General features: G+C 31.0%; 1 long non-coding RNA gene across 2 annotated transcripts; it reads left to right on the top strand.

Annotated features, from left to right (window-relative positions):
• The first annotated feature begins 13,737 nt into the window (after positions 1-13,737).
• Positions 13,738-14,310, top strand: LOC135145326 (uncharacterized). Of its 2 annotated transcripts, none has more exons than XR_010283414.1 (4): positions 13,738-13,877; positions 13,927-14,053; positions 14,105-14,159; positions 14,209-14,310. It is a non-coding gene; the product is annotated as an uncharacterized LOC135145326 (long non-coding RNA). The 2 variants fall into 2 exon arrangements; XR_010283413.1 differs by having other exon boundaries at positions 13,948-14,053.
• The last annotated feature ends 348 nt before the right edge of the window (positions 14,311-14,658 follow it).

Genomic DNA, 14,658 nt, shown 5'->3' on the forward strand with positions numbered 1-14,658 from the left:
TTCAAAACAAGTTAGGCCTACTACTTTCAGTTATATAGATACACTTGAAGTTTAATTTTTATCTCAGACTCAAAAAAAATTAACGGAGGAATACAGCCCACCTAATTTTATATTATCGAAATAGAATTATAACTGTCGGGCTTGGCTTAAAAATAGCAAGAAAATATCGAGTTCGAGGGCCCTTGAGCTTAAAACGGTGAAAAATCGATAAAAATTATTTTTGATAATTATACGCTTAATAAGACCAGAAGCCTTTTAAGTCGACTGTAATATATTTATACAAACTAGCCAAGTGATTATTTTTTCCCACGCCGCTCGCGTAGTAGATAAAAGATGTATTACTAACAAAACTGTTTTCCAAGAAAAGCCGAGAGATAGTCTGACAGATACCCATACCTTTATATAGTTTTGCTTAAGCTGATGCATGGATTTATAATAGCCTATTATATTAGAAAAGGCGTACATATATTATGTTTGTTTAAGATTAAGGTAAAAACAGCTTAAGGCATAACTTTACACTTTAGTGAATAATTAGAAAGATATTCATATTACATGAAAAGCGAAAGAACTACAAAATTTTATAATATGTAAGTAAAGCTAAGAGATAGTGTAGTTGTAAAAAGTAAAGTAACAAGAGAAAAGTTGTTAATTTAATTAGTTTATCAATCTTAACTCAAAGTTATACCTATGCAAAAGTTAGAAAATCGTAGTACGTTGCAAATTGTAAAAAAAATTAATTGTCTGTAACTTTGGTTTCATAAAGGAGGAGTTTTACAATTAACCCTACAAACTTATATTTATACATAATGAAAAACTGTTCTTTAAATATAAATTCTAAATATTTCATACTTAAAACAACGAAGAGTACTTCATAAACATTTTTAGTTAAAAATAATGATTTTATAAGGATGCTTTGGCAAGTTTCCTAAAGTTACTGTTTATATATTACATTTGTTATCTGGTGCAACTATCAACGGGAATTTATTTTTGTTCTCACGGAGTTTAAGGTAAAAGAGATTAAAGAGTTTTATAAGAAAAAGTATTTAAAAGTATGTCAACTTTAATAAAAGAATTATATATAAAAACTTGCGCAAACCACCTTACTTTTTCGTTTGATGGAAAATACATGTGGTAAACAGAAAGCGCTACAGAAAACCATAAAGCCATTATTTTATCTTTTAGAGCTTCAAAAAAAACTTTTAATTGTAAGAAACCAAGTATTTTAATTTTATAGAATTGTTTTGGGCCGTTTATATTATCTGTAATCCCTGTACTTATCTCAATAAGTATTTTAAAAATAGTTTATAGTCAATATAAATAAAAAATATGTAAGTTAGAGTTAAATTATAAACCAAAAAACTATTTTAACATAACCCACGAAATTGCAAAAATGAGTCAAATGAAAATGGGTTTTTAACTAATTATTTTTTTTAAAAGAAACTAAAATTTTTCAAGAATGATTCATATTTTATGATATTAAAGATAATTTAATTTTTTTTGGCGACAATTTATATCTTAATAATTGGTTTAGTAAAATTTAAGTGTTTTAGGATATTGCTTAACTTTGTTTTTTAAAATTGTTTTATTAAGTTAAAAGTAATTTTCCAACACACGTTTTAATTCTTATAAATTAATTTAACACTTTAAAAGATTTATAATGGCATATACTCTAACTAGTGAACAATATTTTTTTAATGAATTGGAGTTTAAGTAGGAGAGAAGGTCAAATTTCGATAAAATTTTAAAAGTTATGGCCCTTTAAGGTAAAAAAAAAATTTCATAATTTTCGAAATATAAAAAAGTAAAGCAAAGTATTAATTTATATACGAAAGAACCTGCTTATAGTTTAATACGCCAATAAAAATTTTTAGGATATAATATTTTTAAATTTTATTTGTGTACAACGATATTTCTCTCACATTTACTTTTTTTATATAAACGAGTTTTTAGTTTTTAAGTATCAAATGGTTTCTTAAAGATTGTTCATTTTATAAATCTTTTAAAAAACATAATACTTCATTATTATTGTTAAATAAAAAAACTTAAATTCTGGAAAAAATAGAAAACACTGGTCACTAACACCTTAAGCGAATAGCAATTTTACAGAATCTTTTAATTTAATATTAATTAAGTTTATTTAAAAAGTTATTAGTAATTTTCATATAATTATAAAAAAGTGAAGAAGGCAATATAAGACTTAAGAAAAAATAAGTTAACTGTGATCTGCTATGTCAATTGTAAAGCCATAAACAATAGTGTAGAAATGAAAGTTAATATTCGAATTTGATATAGAGGCTTAGTGTTACTTAGCACTCTGCGCGACGGCGGGCGATAGTAAACGGATTAAAACAAAGAAAAAGGATTTTCTTATTAAATTTCTTTAATCCCTTAAAGCCTTTGCTATTCTGTAATAAGCTAGTTGAGCAAAGAAAGTGCACAATTAGAGTGTTACTATGTACTTGTGCTTCAATAAAAGTATAAGTTTTTTTTTCCCTTATTATACTTATTATATAAAGTTTTGCTTAAACTATCAATGTTTGTATACATTTTGAAAGCTCAACCTGATGAGGTTTTTTTTATAGAACTTAAGAGAAAAAGGAACAATAAATTACAACTTCTGTAAACTTTGAAAAGGGCGGAAGTAAAACTTCATAGCTTACATATGTATGGGGAATTTACCAACTTGATTAAGAATTAATAACTTTATCAATAAAGCTAAGATTAGTTTAAGTTTATTTATTTTGTCGCAATACAGTAAAGCTAAACAAGTTGCAGCGATGACTCCTTACCGTCCTTCGTATCACTTAGAGTTACTAAAGCTTTATCATGAAAAATATAATTTAAAATTCTTGGTTATGTTTTCATAAAGTAAAATTTTGTTACTATGTAGAAGCTCTGAAGCTAAAAACAAGGCCTTTGCGAATTGTTTATTAACCTAACTATGTTAAAATGTACCTTATTCTCTATAAAAAACAGTTTTATACATATTAAACACAGGTACAAAAGTACTTAAGAAGTAAAGCTAAACTAGTGGTGTTATTTAGTATTACTTACTGCTAAAACCGAAAAGAATTTAGCTTCCGATTCTTTTACTTAAACAACTTGTTTTAAAAAAACTATAAAGATCAAAAGGAACCTTCTGGCTTTAAGGTGAAATTGCTTGAAGGTAAGAGCAGAAAATATTGCTAGTATATCAAAACAGCATCATAATTACGGCCCCGTACCAGCGCAAGGTTCAACACAGTTATAATAATAAAATCGTTTGTTATGGTGCGTTGTAAACTAAAGTATAATGCTACCGGCGTGACGTAAGGTTTAAATATAAAGGTAGTACTTACTGCAGTCATCACTCCTTTGGAACTGTATGTCTAAGCAACTCTAATCCCTTCAATATACAAGTTAACCATAATAACCACAACAACCAAAGCAGAGAAACCAGAATTATAATAAATTGTATATAAATACTAGAGCGAACTACTGCTTTTATTTTACTTATACGCAAACAGCATTTTCTGATGCTCGATGGAGTTAACAAATTCGTATACTCCAGCTATCAGAGAAGGTTAAGTGCTTCAAGTACAAGTTTTTATCGTCCGAAACTTCAAAATTGCCCCCCAACCATCATGCTAATAGTGAGTCACGGATTGTAATGGTGAGTTTTTAAGCTATAGCGGGTTCAGCTATCCGTTTGCAAAGGGGGAGGGCATTGCCCTCAAAATTGTGAACAGCAGCTTAACTTAAACTTCACAGCGTTGTGTAGCATAGGCGCACTTGGAACGAAGATGCTAATGCATGTCACGTTGGATGAACAACACATATGGCCTCAGCCTTTTGTTTAGTAAAAATTGCTTTCGTTGTTCAGTTAGAGGGTATAGCGTCCGGTTTGACCTTAATCTTTGCTACCTCGTAATTCACGTACGGTCATTAAAAATTAAAGGAATAATATATAAACTTCAAAAAATCTCTAAAATAAATATTAATGCGGAATTTCTATCCTGTCTGCAGAGGAATAATTTATTTGTTATAAGAAAAGCCTTGTTCTATGCTGCATTAATATTGAGGTCCCAATGCCTACACCAGCCAGCAAGCGCGGCGAAAGGAAGATGTTATCGAGTGACTTTTACAAGAAATACATTATTATATTGTCGGCATAAATGGTGACCCGCTTATGAATATTGGCTCTCAGAGGCATATCGCTCGTATAGAGTGGAAATAGCAGCTGTGATAGAAGATAGCCTTGAGGTATTTCGGCGCGAGATGTGAGGGGTGACAGAGCAACACTTCGAAGCATGAGCACGTTTCGGAGGTCGCGCGGGTTGATAGAGTGTGTAGCTGTGAAACAATCGGTCATATCATGAAAGAGAGCACTTGTGACTTTTTAAAAATTAAAGACTCTGATCTTCCGCTCAGTCAGGTTAAAGACGTTGGGTCGTTGAACGACCTTTTCGGAAATGAACTCCGATAAACTTTTACTAATGTCAACAACCACCTTCAAATTATTTAGTATGCCTGCTACAGTCACCTTACCGATCACCGACAAAAGACTGATTTATTGGTCCTTGCGAGGCCCAGGTGTCCGTTGCGGTATCTCTCGAAAGATATTTTAGTCGCATGAAAGAAAAGCCAAGGGCCATTATCAAGTTGGCGAGGCAGCACAGAAAATATTAAACTTCTTCCAGCATTTATTTTTATATTAGGTCAGTTATACCGTCAGGACCAAAAATAATTAGCCTTGGTGACTCATAGATGATTAATTTAACGCTGTTTGCGATAAGCAGCTCCAAGATGTAGCTCTTTAACTTCTCAGGAAGAGAGTTTGGAAGGTATGTAACTTTAGGTATTGCCGTTGCATTGCTGTGAGCCTCTGTCACCGCATATTCGGAATCGGCACCGGTATTGTTCAGCAAAGCAATAGTTTCCAGTAGTGTCGGGAGAGGTGGAGCACTTCTCGAGTCATTTAATGGATTTGTTTCAATTTGTATGAAAAATAAAAAGAATGTCTTTAAGGCCTCCTTTTTGTTGCTCTATTCGAGCAGGACAAACAAGTGATTGAAAGACAGTTTCTCTAGCACTCTTATAGCTGTTGGAAGACATATATTCTATTAAGCGACCAACACGTCCATTATACTAGACTTCCTCACTATGTGTGTCAGCAGCGCGTATTTTAGTTTAAGCTTTTAGGATAGAGACGTTTCAGTTTGCAACGCAGCTGTTTTCCGCAGGGAGTTTGCAGTCGATAACATAAAATATCTAAAGTCTTACACAAGAATGGATTACTAAGAGTTTTATAAATCGCAGTCTCAGTTTATGGCCTCTGTCTAGCAAGTATAAGGTAGTCCTAACTGTCTCAATCCCTTGCTATTAAATAGTGTTAAATGCTTCGGAAGATTAGAATAGATACGCTTCTGCCTCTAACATAAAGCCGATCCTGACTATAACTCGCAAGTTGCAGAAGTTAAATGGCTTATCTGACTAACACTTTGCAACTCATTTTTTGTATTATGGACCTACTCCTCACACCATAACAGTAATTTAATGTGGCAACACTTATGAGTTTTAAAATCTAATACCAACGGGTCCTAGAGTTCAGTAAGGGCGCGAATTTCCTGTTCGTTTTAAAACTTCAGTGTCTCAAGGATAATCAGAAGCAAAAGATAGACTTCTAAAACATAAGTTTATTCAAAACAAATCTCGTTCTTGTTTTTCTCTCACTGTTACTTGTCTCAATAAGGATTCTTCCTGGCCCTCTTTAGTCATATTTTGATAGATTATGAGCCCTTCAAAGTTTTGAACATTTCCGTAGATTCGCCTTAGAGTAGCTAACCGTTATCGCAAGGTCAGTTGTGGCCGTTATAGCTTCTATGTTTAAACCTGCTTTATACATATATGAGCTTTTATATCAACTTTTTCTAGTAACTTAGCTCAGTGAATTTTTTTAAGAAATAAATGATGTTGAATCTTTGTTGACATTCACCCTAAATAGCTTACGGAACTTGCAAAAGCAGAAGGAATTAAGAATGCTGGTATTAAATGTTATGACTAATGGAGATTTAGATGAAATTTTTATCATAAAAATCCAAAAATAGACACCTAATAAAGTTTCCGTTACAATAAACCACCAAGACAAAAGAAAAACTCTAGGCGGGCAATATCCTCCTTGTAGACTAACTAAAACATGTTTATAAAACTTTTTTACCGTTTAAACTAAAACATGTTTATAAAACTTTTTTACCGTTTAATCTAAGTTTATATTTATTTAGTAAAGTTAAGAATTAAGAAGTTTCAGTTAGAAAAAGGATAATTAAAAAAAATAGTAGAGACTTCGGATCAAAAGGAGGCAACGAAGTTTAAATAACAATTTAAAAATATATTTATAACACAAGTAGTCATCCGGCTTATTCTTATATATTATAATAAATTTTATTATTATCCCTCTTTATTATTATTACTTTTATTATAAATTTATTATTACTTCAAAGCGTTTTTTTTGTCGACTATGGAGTTAATATACCAAAAAAATTTGTTTTAATGCTTAGATCACTAATTGAGTTTATTTTTTTGGGTGGTTGGTTTTTGTTTGAGTTTTAGTCAATCACTAAGGACTGAAATAAACAATTACAAAGCAGAGAAGCGCGAAGTAGGGGGAAAATCCCATAAATCTTTTTTTATTTATTTATTTTTTTAATTTATTTACTGCACTTGCATGCTACAGTCATAAGAAAAATAACTGAAACTACTTAAGCTGCATCACCCCAAGTGAGAGGATTCGGTAGGGTTCTCTCCATGCAAGCCAAAATAAACAATTACTTTGTAAAGACAATTTTTTTGCTTCAAAATTTTGGTAAGCCTTCACTGGCTTTATGATATTATATTATTAATATAGTTAATATTACCAATATATTATTACTAATTAATACTATTACTAATATTATTACTATTTGTTTACTACTATTATCAGAATTATTGTATTATTTTTCAGTAAAAATTTTGCATTTCAAGTTATTGAACATAGCAAGGAGAGGTTTCGGTCTCCATATTTGGGAAAGTAAGAGGGGTTATAATTTTGGGGATTAGCTACTAGAATCTATTACAGTGATTTTTCAGATGTTTTTATGCAGTTCTCAGCTAAGCGCTTAGTAAACTCCAAAAATGGTTCGAGTTCGCATTCACAATGTAATTTGGAAATCTTATATACAAAGGAGCTCCTGTAAACATTCTTAAAACTTATTTTGCAGAACTTGCAGTTTATTTATGTTGGAGACCGAGGAATAAACCCAAGCTACCGATGCATAACTCATCACCGATATTAATATAGCTTTGTAAATAATTAGTTTGTTATCAAGGTTAAGGACACTTTTTTTGCATATAAGCAAATATAAAGCGTTTGTCGTATTTCTAATTTTTTTAACCAAATATTTAATCTGGACCTTCCAATTAAGTTTGTTATCAATAATAGCACCGAGGTATATGACTTGGTTATTCCAGGCGAGGGGGTATGAATAAGAAATAAGTCTTTTAATACTCTTTGCTTTCTTTCTTTGAGATAAGCATGGCGTGACTCTTTAAAGGATTAACGGTTACTTTCCACATTGTTAACCAACATTCAAATAAGTTAAGGTAGGGTTGCATATATTTAATTGCAAGAGGCGGAGATTTCGAGCTGCTGTATAATAGTGGCATCGACATACAACGCCAAGAAAGATTAAGCGTCAAGGAGGAGTTTGTCAAACATGTATAATGAGAATAAATAGGAGACACTAAGGACCCCTGAGGGGCCCCAGGGTTAAGTAGTTTGGAATCTGATAGTTCTATTCCTACACGAAACCATGAGGGGTCTACTGACGAGGTATGAGTCAATAATCTTATCAAGTACGCGGGTAATGCACATTTGATCATTTTATGTAGGGGACCCTTATGTCATACATTGTCGAAAGCCTTCTCTATGTCCAAAAAAACCATAAGAGGTGGAATCTTGCTATTAAGGCCATTAGTTGTGTTTTCTACCAACCTTTAGATTTACTGGGTAGTAGCCTCTGCAACTTTTCCTAAGCAGGAAGGTAGGCTAATAGGGCGATATCCTTTAGCGTAGTTGTTTGGGCGAAATGTTTTTCGGTATAAAAACAACTTTAGCTTGCTTCCATCTTAAAGGAAATAATCATGGGTTAAAATCGAGTTAATGAGCTCTGTAAGGTAATTAAAATTGCGGTCATAGGAAGATTTTTAAGCATTTTATTTGAAATTTTATCGGGATCCGCACTCTCCTAGTGTTAAGTTTGTCGATTACAGTCTCCTCTTTATTCGTGAGGCCTTCTAAGGTAAGTAGTGGTCTCCTACAATGAAAAAAAGTAAAATTTGCTGTTGTATGTGTGCTTCATGTTCTCTGCCCACCGATAATGGTGTCGTACATTGTCCGTATAAAATTTCAGCAAAGAAATTGGCTCTCTCGAAGTTTGCGTAGATAACTTCCCCGTTCTTGATGATAGGGACATCGGACTTTTTTTTCCAGGTTTGAACACAATATCATTTTCCACAGCGTTATTGGTAGGTGTTAAAGAGTTTTTATTTCCATGTTATGTTTTTCGAAAAGCTCGCAATGCTCATTTAACAAGCATACTTATCTTTTTAAAAACCAATTTATCACTAAGGGTCTGCCTTTCCATGTATTGTCTTTTTTAACGTCGTCTTTTAATAATAAGTTCTTTGATGTGAACAGGAATATTAAGCTTAAAGTTGTTATAAGGCTTAAGAACGGTTGTGTACTTTAAAGAATTGACAGCAAAGCCTTTAAAGGCAGAGGTAGCCCTGTTAACCCCAGGGTAACATGATGGATAAGGCAAGAGGGGTAATAATAGAACGCTTACAGATTTTTTAAAAAGAGCCCGGACCCAATCAGTAATTTTTACAAATTTTTCAATTGTGTCCAAGAAATCTTCTCCAACTTCCACAGGACTGGGCGATGGCCAGAAGATATTTCGTTGAGGGATTTAGCAAGCACCAGGTACACATACGTTTTTTAAAAGGACTTTCTCTAGTACATTCATCGAGCCTCGAGCCTGGAGTTGATAGGTGGGTAGGTTCAGAAGGGGTCAATACTAACTCACCATTCCCTTCTGACCCCGGTTCTAGTATTTTACTGATAGGATTTTCGACTCTGCTTTTCCAAGAAGGATGTTGACAGTTAAGTCTCCACCAACAACGACTGAACGGTCATCGTCAAACAGCATATCCAAATCTTTGGTATTCAATTCCTTATTTAGAGGTTTATAAGTAGATAAAATGTTAAAGAAACAAGCATAAGAACCTGCTTATCTAAATTTAGTCCGGATGCCAGTTGCTTATATACTCTATAGCTCAAGATACTCCAAAAAAGAGCCTTCTAACGTTTTTCTTTATAAGAATGACTACATCTCCTCCCCCATACAGCAACGGTCTTTCGATAAGTTATGTAATTTGGGGTGCAAAACCTATTACCACCTCTTCAAGTGAGTGTTTCAGATATTAGTGTAAAGTTAATAATATCCATAATTAGTTTAAAAAAGTTTTATATTATTTTTTTCAATCATTGTCAATTGTTTAATTTTGAAAATAAGTCGCTTATCAATACAGAGATTTGGGTACTAATTGCTTCCGTTATAGAATTAACAATTTGTTTTATTATAATCTCATCCAAGTTAGTGAAAATTTGTGCGGCTCTGGCTGCTGTCGCCTGAGCGTGGGTTTTGCTTGTTGCAAAATGTGTTTGAAGCAACCGAAAGGCATTCAGAAGGTTTTTTTCTACGAGGTGCATTTTTACGGGTAATAAAGGCAGCCTCGATAGCTAGCAGGGTTTCACCCTTGCGGTTGGCACATGTTGACTTCTCGTCTTTTTTTTTTTTTCAGGTTCGTTTAGAGTCATGATTTCCATCACATTTAACGCATTGGCACTGAGAAGTGCAGCATTTTCTGTGGAGTCATATAACTGGTAGCGAAAACATCGTCCAATTCTACCATTCATTTTTAAAGGTTCGGCGGGGAAGGATATACATCCAATCTTTTTAGACTTCCACTTTTGGGTACTTTAACTTAAACTCAGGGTAATGGGTTCTAACTTGATTATATTTCCACGTTCTAATTACCTTAGTAGGGCGGCAACCTAATTTTCTAGGTTTTCTTTAATGTCTTTTCATCCGATTCCTTAAAGACACCACTTAAGACTACTTTAAGCTCTTTCTCAGATGGAAGCCGATATGTAAAATATTCAACCAATTTTGGATTCAGAAGAGAGGTTAATTATCTAAACTTCTTTTCGGTGGATGCAAAGACCCTTCTTCCATATCTCCAATTCTTCGCATTAAAAACATCAATATTATTAGTTCTTATTAACTGGGACACCGTACTCCAAATTTTCTGTTCCGTGTTGTTATAGGAGGGATTATGCATTTTTATGGTTCTTATAATTATTAGTGTCTTTATCGTCAATGATACTGTTATTTTCAACGTTGTTAGCTTTATTATTACTATAATTACTATTACTATTTCTAATATAGTTACCAGTTTCAGTATTATTATTATAAATATTCTAATACCATCGTTCTTAATATTATTTCTAATGTCCTTATTACTATTTTTATTATTATCTTTAAAGAATTTACTATTATTATTTCTATTACTATTAATAAAGTTATAACTATTATATATTTCACTACTGCTACTAGAGGGGCTCTCTTCATTTCACTGTCTTCCAACGTATCCTCTTTAAATTCAAGCCTTGCCTAAGTTTGTAACGCGTAATAAGAGTTAGCGTTTGTAGCGCGCAGAAGAGTTTAATCCTTGTGCTCTACGCTTTTTAAAATTTTTTTCAGATTATTTTCTCTTTCCAGGTGGTTCACTTTCGCTTTTAAGCATCTCTAACTCCTTTTTTAAAGCGGATTTCGCAGTCAATAGACTGGAGACAAATCCTTTTTGCTCTGTATTAGCAGAAGACATACACCCATAACGACCTTAAAAATTAATATATAGGTTAGGGTTTATGAAATTAAAAAAATAAAAAATAAAAAATTAATATAGATTAAAAAAATATATATATGTTTTAGGTAAGAGTGAAAAAAAAAATAAATAAAATAATTAGTAAAAGTGATGTAATTTTCCGCTTTCTTCCATTTTCCCTCAATATAAAAAGGGACTTAAGATTAAGTTTAGAATAATAGTAGTGTTATTTTTAATAAAAATAAACAACCAAGCCATAAAAAAATCAACAGAGATTCAAGCTAGTGCTATTAAGTGTATATCTATATATGGTCCGCTCGTGCAAGAATCGTACATTTTCATACCAAATATGGCATTAATTACCTTCATCTAAAAAACGCATCAGCAATTTTTTTTTACCAGTTTTAACCCCTCCCAGATTGGTTACCGAGGACTCTTTAAAAGATGTTTAATAAAACCGTTCAGTAGCGCCCGTTTTTGACAACGCAATTCAAATATTATAAATATTATTGAATTTTAGCTAATATCTAATTAAAAGTATATCCTTAATATATAACAAAAAATTACCTTAATTTATGCCACTGATATTACAGACTTTTTCTTAAAGACAAATAGCTTAAATATTAAATTAGATTACTATACGAATAAAGTAAATACTCTTAGCCTTCAGCCTTGAATTTTACTACAAAAGGAAAAAAAAGGAAGTTGGTAGTAATAACCAAAATTCACTAGACTAAAATCTCAAAGAAAAAAGAGTAATAAATCAAGGTTATGATTAATTTATATATTTTTTTACTTAAACTCTTCGGATATAATTTAGTAATAGATTAAATCTATTATTGTCAACTCTACGTCTATTCCCTATTTTAAAGATAATTACACCTACATAAAGCAGTAATGGCTGTAAAAAGAGACAGGTAACAGTATTATACTATCTTGTCTATTAATTGAATTCATTTTACTAAAAATCAGTAAATTGTACAGACTCTCTTCATCTTACATTAAACAAATTTTATAGTTAAAGTCTATAAACTAGCAGTAATAAAGATATTATATAAAAGACAGTATTGAGATAAATGCAAACGAGGTGACTTATAGATGTTAATAAATTTTTACTATAATTTTAAATTTTTAAATATGTTATTTCCAAATCCCCTACGGGTAGTTCACTAGTATTAAACTATAGCGCTTGTTAGCAAAATAGGTTGAGAATGAATCAGTAATTTACTAACTTAGTCTACTCTAGCACGAAAGCTTGAAATTGCTTGGGTGGGCAGGACTTCCAACTAACATAAATATAAGATTAAAAGCATGCCCACAAGTAGTTTCAATTCAAAAATAGAAAGCAACCAAACTCTAAATAGTATGTGTCCTGTCTACAATCTCTTAACAGTTGGCTGCAGTTTAGACAGAATCTTCTACTGGTTGTGTACGCATCTCCAACAAATAATAAAACCTTAAAGAAGCACAAAAAATTATAAAATTTTCTAAATAAATAAGAAAATTTATATACTTTTTTAATATTTAAAAGAAAGCGATAATGGACATTAAAAGTCTTGCTTGTTCTTCAACGAAGCCATAACTTTGCTTTTATAACGATAATTATATTATATGTTTTATAAAGTTAAGATATATAATAAAACTAACATTAAAAAATGTTTCTTTCTGAGTGCTGTCAATGTTAAATCTCTTTAGAATTTATAATATGGAAATGGAGTCTAGCAAGAAAACTGTTAACGAGCCATTGAAAAGTGTTTGACCCGATTAAAGCTAGTTGAGCTATATTTAGAAAAAAAAGTTCATGAAAATTACGTTACAAAACATTTTATATAGAACTAGTTCTTAATTGATAAGCATTATTAGAAAAAGCTATATTAGTCTAAAGGTAAAATGGCTTGTACATTTACAATACCTTCCCTATTACAAAAAATGAAACCATTTGTAAACTATTATAAAATCTTGGACAAGGTTTGTAGCGATGACGAATTTTGAAGAAATTTATAAAAACGGTCGTAAAAACCCACCACTCGGGGAACCTCCCAATTTGATTATAGCGCTTATAACAATAAAATTGATATAAAAAGAGATAGCTAGTTTATCAAACTACTCTACAACTCCACCCAAAAGCCAAAAGCAAAAAAGACCGGGCTGTGCAGTTCGTACATTAATAGTGATTAACTACATATAAAATGTGTGTGTATATCTTGTTTTTCACGTGAACCCCTGCTGGACAGTATATGAATAAGTAAAAAATAATTGACTTTAATGCTTATGATTTTCTGTGTTTATTATAAAAACCTTATTAAGCTAAATATCTAAAGTTAAGCTCAAACTTATTCAGCTACTTCTAGCTTTTAAAAAGGGGTCTATTATTTTTTACTTAAGCGAATAAAATATCTTTATAAGTGATCCTTAAGATCAACTTTGCAGTATGCCAGTTATTTTTAAAAAAACAACCAACTTTAACTTTTATTATTCCTTGTTACTTGCTTTTTATTAATTCACTTTCTTCTTTTCTTTAAATAGGAAAGTTATTTTACCTTCCTAAGATAAAGTTTTAATATGACCTCAAAACAAAAAGAACTGATATTTTTCTGTTTGGTTGAAACAGTAATGTTTTTGCAATTCTATTAATTGCACGAAATTATTAACGTGCACGTGTACTGTCTGGGTTACATAGCAGTTAATAAATTGTCTTCCCTTCTATTAATATTAACGCCTCACCGTAAACTAATGAAAAAGGAGTGCTAAATTTTTATATGGGCTTATAAACCACAATTTACCAAGTATAAAAATTATAATAATAATTATATATAACTAATGGTTTCAAAAAGAAAAAATATTGTAAGAAAAGATCATACCAATAGAGGTTCGCGCGTTTTGGTTTTAACGTTCGATGAAGAGGAAAGAAAGTAAAAACTTTTAATTTAAATACATTATAGATTTTTTTAAAAGTTTAAGTTAATATTTGTTTGATTTGAGGGAGTATCTTACTGGTTTTAAAAAACGTAAGGAACAGCGCAGGAAGAAGGCAACTGAAAAAGCTATGGAAAAGTTGAGATTAGAAAAAATTCAAAAACGAGCTGAGGTAAATAAAAAAAAATTAAATAAAAACTTCAAATAAACATATAAAATATAGCTAAAAAGAAAATTATTAGAACTTCATTTGGCGAAGTTTAAAGAAAATGGTCTAGGTTTTTAGTTAATATAAATTTTATTTGAATTGTATTTATTTACTAAAAGTACAATGCTCTTCTGGAGACGAAGCAGAAACAGAAAAAAACTTTACCGAAACTACTGTTTATAATTTTGCAAATACCGAAACCACTGTTACTACCACTTCAATTTCGCTGAACAATTAAATTTTTTTTAATAATCCATTAATAGTTTTTTTTAATATTTTTTATCTAAGGTTATTTTTTATATAATAAAATTCAATGTTTATATTTTTCTTAAATTTTATTTTTACTTACTTGACGTTACGGAAGGTCACCAAAATAAGTTATAATATTAAGTAATTTATATGAGGGATTTATTGAATAACATACACTATAACAAAATTTTAAGCTAAGCAATTTATTTTTTTTTTATATACAATTTAATATTTTAATATAGTTAAAAAAAATTGTTTAATAGTGTTAAGTGTTGTGTTGTTATGGCCTTACTTTGTAGGAGATATGCTGCTAATAAATA

This window comes from Zophobas morio, unplaced genomic scaffold (genome assembly GCF_036711695.1).
Source record: "Zophobas morio isolate AGI-343-1 ecotype UQ-CSIRO unplaced genomic scaffold, CSIRO_AGI_Zmor_V1 ptg000144l, whole genome shotgun sequence".
Lineage (NCBI taxonomy): Eukaryota > Metazoa > Arthropoda > Insecta > Coleoptera > Tenebrionidae > Zophobas > Zophobas morio.